We start from the raw sequence: 6769 nt of genomic DNA on the forward strand, positions 1-6769 counted from the left end.
CCGTGTCCCCACAGACGTGTACCTCCGTCCCCGTGTCCCCAGACGTGCACCTCCCTCCCCGTGTCCCCACAGACGTGCACCTCCCTCCCCATGTCCCCACAGACGTGCACCTCCCTCCCCGTGTCCCCAGACGTGCACCTCCCTCCCCGTGTCCCCACAGACATGCACCTCCGTCCCCACAGTCTACTCTGCTTCCCATTCCCAACTCTGAGTGTAGGGATGTGGAGGCTGAAAGGTGAGACCCCCAAGCAGGAATGTCCCCGCCTTACTCCCCAAAATCTCTGAACGCGGCTCCATTTGGAAAAAGGGTCTCTGCAGATGTGATGAGTTCGTAGTCTTGAGAGGAGGATATCCTGGACTTAGGGCGGGCCACTGAGTTGAGTCCTCGCAGAGGGAGATTGGAGGCACAGAACAGAGGAGAGGCTGCATGGAGATGGAGACAGAGACCGGGGAGACATGGCCACAGCCAAGAACACCGGGAGCCTCCCAGAAGCCTTCAGAGGCAGCACGGCCCTGCGCATGCCCTGACTTCACACTCCCAGCCCCAAAGCCCTTACGAATATGCTTATCTTTCAAGCTGTGGGTTCGCAGTGACTCATTCCAGCAGCCTCAGGACACTCAGACGCCAACCAGCCCAAAGTGCCTTGCCCTGCGGGCGTCGGGGCACAGTAAGGCCAGGAAAAGTCCAGGAGGCCCATCTTTGCAGAGAAGCCCCAGGTGCCTGGCAGGCTTGGGATGAAACATACGAGTCTCGGGAACATCGTTCTCCCGGTGAGTTTCCTTGAATCATAATCGAGCCAAAACCCCAAAGCTTTGTGTGTGGAGCCGCGTGACGATGGAGGGTGATGCTAAGTGCCCACGCACAGAGACCCCTGCACACACATGCCTTTTTCTGTTTTTACTAACACGTGTCATGCTGTCTTCATGCAGCTCAGGTTAAACAAGGAAGAACTGGAATTACCCTCCCTTCTTCACAGTGAGGCTCCATGAAGCCGCTCAGGTGTGGATCACTGCACCCTATTAATTTTCCAAGCTTCCTCTGCCCCGGCCTCTCCCGTCTTCCCCATCTCAGCCCAGCCTAGGTGGCACAGGAGGTGAGGCGCCCATTGCTCAGATGTAACTGATGCTGGGGGGATGGCCAGCCCTGGCTCCACAGTTCTGCCGGAACAGAGCCCAGTGAGTCTCCCAGACCACAGTGGCACGTGCCGGCGGGGACAGGAGAGGGAAAGCCCCAGAGCCGGGGTCTCTTCTGCCTCCTTCCCACTGGCCAGCAGGCGCAGAGGTGGGCTGGGGGGTCTGCAGCCTCTTACCCACCAGAAGTGAGTGTAGGCTGAGGATGGGCGATGGGAGGGCGCGTCCCAAAGAAGGAAATGGCCTCATTTCTTCAAGGAGAAGGGGACAAAAATCTTCGAGAAAGTATTCTCTTCTCTACTCTGCATCCACCTCCAAATGCCATACAGATCACACGGAGGAGCTCAGAGCCAGGGTCAGCGAGGCCTGCGTGCAGGGCGTGGGAGGGTACTTCAGCCCTCAGCCATCGCTGGCTCCTGGGCTGCCGTGACGTCACAAACCGAGGGCCTTAAAACGCGGCGTGGAGGCCGGAGCCCAACGTGGGCCCTGTGGGGACAAAGCCAAGGGCTGCAGGGCTGTGCTCTACCGAGGGCAATTCCTGCCTCTGCAAAGTCTGCAGGTCAGGTGTGCCCTGACTTGTGGCCGCTTCCCTGTAATCTCTGCCTCCACATCTGTGTCCCAGGGCCGTTGCCTCCATGTGGGCCGAATCCTCCTCTGCCTCCTCCTTAAAAGGACCCTGCCATTATGTTGGGCCCAGCTGGATCATCTGGGAAGACCTAGCCTCGTGACCCTCAGCCACCAGCAGTGCTGTGTACGGCAGTGACATGGGCAGTTTCTGGGTCCCCACCCAGATCTCACCTCGAACTTAATCCCCATGATCCTCACGTGTGGAGGGAGAGCCTGGTGGGAGGTGACTGAATCACAGGGCAGTTCCTCCATGCTGTTCTCGTGGTAGTGAGCGAGTTCTCGTGAGAGCTGATGGTTTTAGGGGGTTCTCCCACCTTTGCTCGGCATTGCTTCTTCCTGCTGCCTTGTGAAGAAGGTCCTTGCTGCTTCTTTGCCTTCTGCCATGATTGTCAGTTTCCTGAGGACTCCCCAGTCATGCTGAACTGTGAGTCAATTAAACCTCTTTCCTTTATAAATTACCCAGTCTTGGACAGTTCTTCATAGCAGTGTGAAAATGGGCTAATCCAAGCTGGGCGTGGTGGCTCACACCTGTAATCCCAGCACTCTGGGAGGCTGAGGCGGGAGGATCACAAGGTCAGGAGATCGAGACCATCCTGGCTAACACGGTGAAACCCCGTCTCTATGAAAAATACAAAAAATTAGCTGGGCACGGTGGCGGGCACCTGTAGTCCCAGCTACTCGGGAGGCTGAGGCAGGAGAATGGCATGAACTCAGGAGGTGGAGCTTGCAGTGAGCCGAGATGGTGCCACTGCACTCCAGCCTGGGCGACAGAGCAAGACTCCATCTCAAAAAAAAAAAAAGAAAAAGAAAATGAGCTAATCCAGGCATCAAGCACAGGTTCTGGGGATCGGGGCATTTATTTAGGGGAGTCTTTTCCAGCTGGCCACAGTCAGCTTGTCTGAAGCCTGGGACAGTTGTGGCACCTGCTGCAAAGGCCTGAGAGGGCCGAGGCACAGAGACCCCCGCCCACCCGCCAGCACACCCCAAAGGCAGAACTCGTGACCCTCGCTGCTGTTACTTGGTTATTACGATGGCTATTCCCCCAGTGAGGCTGAGCCGGCCATGGTGAGGGCCCAGTTTCTGGGATCTAGAGGGGTCTGTTTCTACCGAAAATCACCCTGGAGACGCTGGCGTTGCTGCCGCCCTCCCTGAAGGCAGTCAGTGGGATTCCCACCTGGGTGCGATGACTTCACCTAAATTCACCTCCTGGCCTGTGTGGCAGTGTGAGGTGGTGGCTGAGCTGAGCTCCATCCGTGGTATCCCAGGCTGGTGGCCGGCGGCATCCACGCCCAGAGTGCGGTGCCACCCCCACCCCAGCCTGCACCTGAATGTCATCGCTGGGACCAAGAGCAGCCATGGCCCACCCAGCCTGCCTTGGCTCCCGTGGTGCAGAATAAACAAGGAAGCATCTGTGAAGGCCACAGTGGGGGCTGCTTCGGGTAGTGTCGTGGAAAAGCCCCTGGTCGGCCCAGACCTGTGGACACAGGCAGCCTGCTCCTTTCTCTGTTCATATTTGCTGTCTGAATCATTTTTTAAAGGGAAAAACCTAACCTTTCAAAAGAAACAAATTAGGTAGGAGGCTGCAAAAATAAATAAGATGACACCAAAAGAAAGTTCTAGAACACAAGAGTACACAGGGTCTCCTCTGCTAGACAGCCAATCTCATCTGTGGGAGTTTATTGTACGGCCTCGCCGATGGAGAAAATTTCCTTCAGGAATCCGTGTGCCGAGCCCCGTAGGTAAATCACGAGCAGGGAGAGGTGGGTGCAGGGGCTGCATGGAGGAAGAGGAGGGGCCGTCACGGCCCTGCAACGCACTGACTCCAGGGTGTGGGGGCGCAGGTGGAGGCGCCTGCTGGTGCCCAACCACACTGTCTCCCTCTGCAGGAACCCGGCTACCCAAAAAGGACACACGCTGTGCTGGGCCAGATGTTGCAGGTGTGGCAGGGCAATGAGGTCTTGTTTTTAAACCCTCCACTCTTCAGAGGTGGCTGACCTGAGAGGCAGCTCCTCCCAGACTCCCTGAAAGCAGCTTGCTGGGCCCACACCAAGATCCAGTCGGCCCACAGCTTGCAACTGTGATAGACCCTCCCGGGCCAGGCCAGCCAGGCCAGCCATCAACACACGAGGTGGTATGAGCGCTTGCTTCCTGGGTGTGCCCACCCTGACTTCTGGAATCCAGGGACTTCTCCCACCCAACCAAATCTGTACCAGATGTCACCACGTAGCACACATGCTGTTAACCCCCTACCCAGTTGTGGCAGACATCATCAATCAACCACCGAGCTCCCACCAGGGCTTCTGAGTCTTTACAACTTAGCACTCAAGCTTTCAGCTCTTCATCCATTCCCAATTACGCTTATTTACTAATCCTGCCTGGGGTCACTGGGCTCACTGTGTCCCCCTGGGCCCTTTGAAAATGCTGTATGTGGTCAAGCACGGTGGCTCACACCATAATCCCAGTACTTTGGGAGGCCGAGGCAGGTGGATTGCCTGAGGTCAGGAGTTCAAGACCAGCCTGGCCAACACAGTGAAACTCCATCTCTACTAAAAATACAAAAATTAGCCAGGCGTGGTCGCAGGCACCTGTAGTCCTAGCTACCTGGGAGACCAAGACAGGAGAATCACTTGAACCTGGGAGGCAGAGGTTGCAGTGAGCCAAGATTGTGCCATTGCACTCCAGCCTGGGCAACAAGAACGAAACTCTGTCTCAAAAAAAAAAAAAAGGAAAAGGAAAGAAAATGCTGTATGTGTTACAGAGGCCTTTATAGTGTTGAGGATCAAAATTCCTCTTTCCTTTTTTTGAGACAGGGTCTCACTGTGTTGCCCCGGTTGGAGTGCAGTGGCACCATCATAGCTCGGACTGCAGCCTTGACCTCCACAGCTCAAGTGTTCCTCCCGCCTCAGCTTCCCAACTAGCTGGGACTATACACATGTAGCACCACACCTGGCTAATTTTTTTAAATAGTTTCTTGTAGAGGTAGGGTCTCACTATATTGCCCAGGCTGGTCTCAAACTCCTGGGCTCAAGTGATCCTCCTGCCTCAGCCTCTCAAAATGCTGGGATTACAGGCATGAGCCACTGTGTGCCTGGCCAAAATTCCCCATAATACCCAAGTAGTGTCCTCTCCAGGAAAAAAATACCCAGAGGTCCACATACTAATAGTGAAACGCGGGCCTGAAGGAAGTCTAGCTGGAGGCCTCCAGGTGTAGCAGAAAGGGAGGGGTGGGTAGCACATTTTGTCAGCCTGTGGGGACAGGCAGAAAACGGGATACAGAAGCGTAGCCGCGTCCACACTGGCTGGAGCCAATGCAGCTGAAGTTTCTCATCGTTCTTGAGGAGCCTTCATAGGCTCAGACAGGAACAGCCGAGCTCCCATCTGGGGTGGTGCTGGCCACACGGACGGGCCCCCAGCATGCGACGCTGAGCGAGGGAGACACTCCCAAAGGGCCACACGTTGTGTGACCTGCGCGTGGGACAGGACCAGAGCTGACGCCTCCTGGACTGAAGCAGAGTGTGGCTGGCGGGGCCGGCGAGAGGCTGGGGGCTTCGGTCTGGGGTAACAAAAGTTTCTGAGTTGATGGGGTCGTGGGTACACATCTCTAAATGTTCTCAACGGAAGTGCACTCTAATGGGTGAGCTGTACGGTGCGTGAAGTGTATCTCAATAAATTCCTCATGTGTTATTGTTGTTTGTTTTAAGATACCATCTGGGAGGCAGATGACGTCCCCATCGGACAGTTCTGGTGCAGGTGAGGCCCGGAAGCTTCCTGGCCAGGTGGCCCCCGGCCAGTGTCTTAACCTCTCTGAGGTCCCATTTCTTCAGCCGTGAAAAGAGTTAAACACTGTTTGCCTTGCTGGGCTTCGGCAAGGAGTAAAAACCACCCTATAAACTACCCGGGCCAGAGCAGACGCAGCCGACTCCCGGTCCTCACACGGCAGCCCTGGCGACGGTCACACGCACTGCAGCTAAGAGTGATGAGCACAGTGACCGTCCCCGTGCCACGGAGGATTATTCCACCGTCCCCACCCAGCCTCGGCGTCCCAAGGCTTCTGCGGGGTGAGAAGATGATCTGATTCACGCAGGAGAAATGCAACTAGGAACCCCTACTCTCCCGATACCCCCAGGGATTAGGGAGGGGGGACTTCGGGGAAGACAAGGAGGGCAGGCCCCCAAACTTCAGCAGTGATAGCACCAGCCAGGAGCCCCAGCACCGGGTCTTCACACTGGTCCCGTGGGCCGGTGGCTGGAAGCATTTCTGAGTTTCTGAGCCAAGGAGCACTGGGCAGCCCCAGCAGGTGGAGAGCTCAGGCCAGCTTGGTGTGAAGGACAGAGAGCAAAGCCTCCAGTGCCCAGACTTTGAGATCTCACGGCCCATGGACTGCTGTGGGGACAAACAGGACCAAAGCCAAAACGTGGCCAGGAAGCTCTGCGTCCCTGAGCCAGCACACTGGGCGAGAGGCCCTGCCAATGTTTTTAACCAAAAAGCCACCAACAGCCTCTGTCCTGTTCCTGCTCTAGCCGGGGTGGGGAGTGGGGAGGGGCTGGGAGGGGCATCCACCAGAAACCAGCCACTGCAGTGGATGCACGAGGACAGCTGTAGCAACTGATGAGGATCCCATTCTTGGTGCTGAAGAATCGCATAACATTACGTCAGGCACCACATAAAACACGAGAACAAAACTTCTATCCACATCTAAAGAGTTGGAGGAGAGCAATTCCTGTCCTTGAAGAGTCTTTGAACAACCTCCTCTTGGGACACCCTTTCCAGAGAAACCAAAGCCATGAGCACACACACTCTGCCACGCGTCATCACAGAGGCTCCACAGACGCAAAACCAAGGGGCCAGGTCCCGGTGGATGGAGGCAGGGAGGCGGCGATCAGGGGCCCCGCAGCAGACGCTTTGGTAGCAAGTGACATCTACCCCCATCTACCCCCACCTACTCCCATCTACCCTCACCTACCCCACCTACCCCTGCCTACCCCCACCTACCCCCATCTACCCCCACCTA

Source organism: Rhinopithecus bieti, unplaced genomic scaffold, assembly GCF_001698545.2.
Source record: "Rhinopithecus bieti isolate Rb0 unplaced genomic scaffold, ASM169854v2 scaffold_1618, whole genome shotgun sequence".
In the NCBI taxonomy this organism is placed as follows: domain Eukaryota; kingdom Metazoa; phylum Chordata; class Mammalia; order Primates; family Cercopithecidae; genus Rhinopithecus; species Rhinopithecus bieti.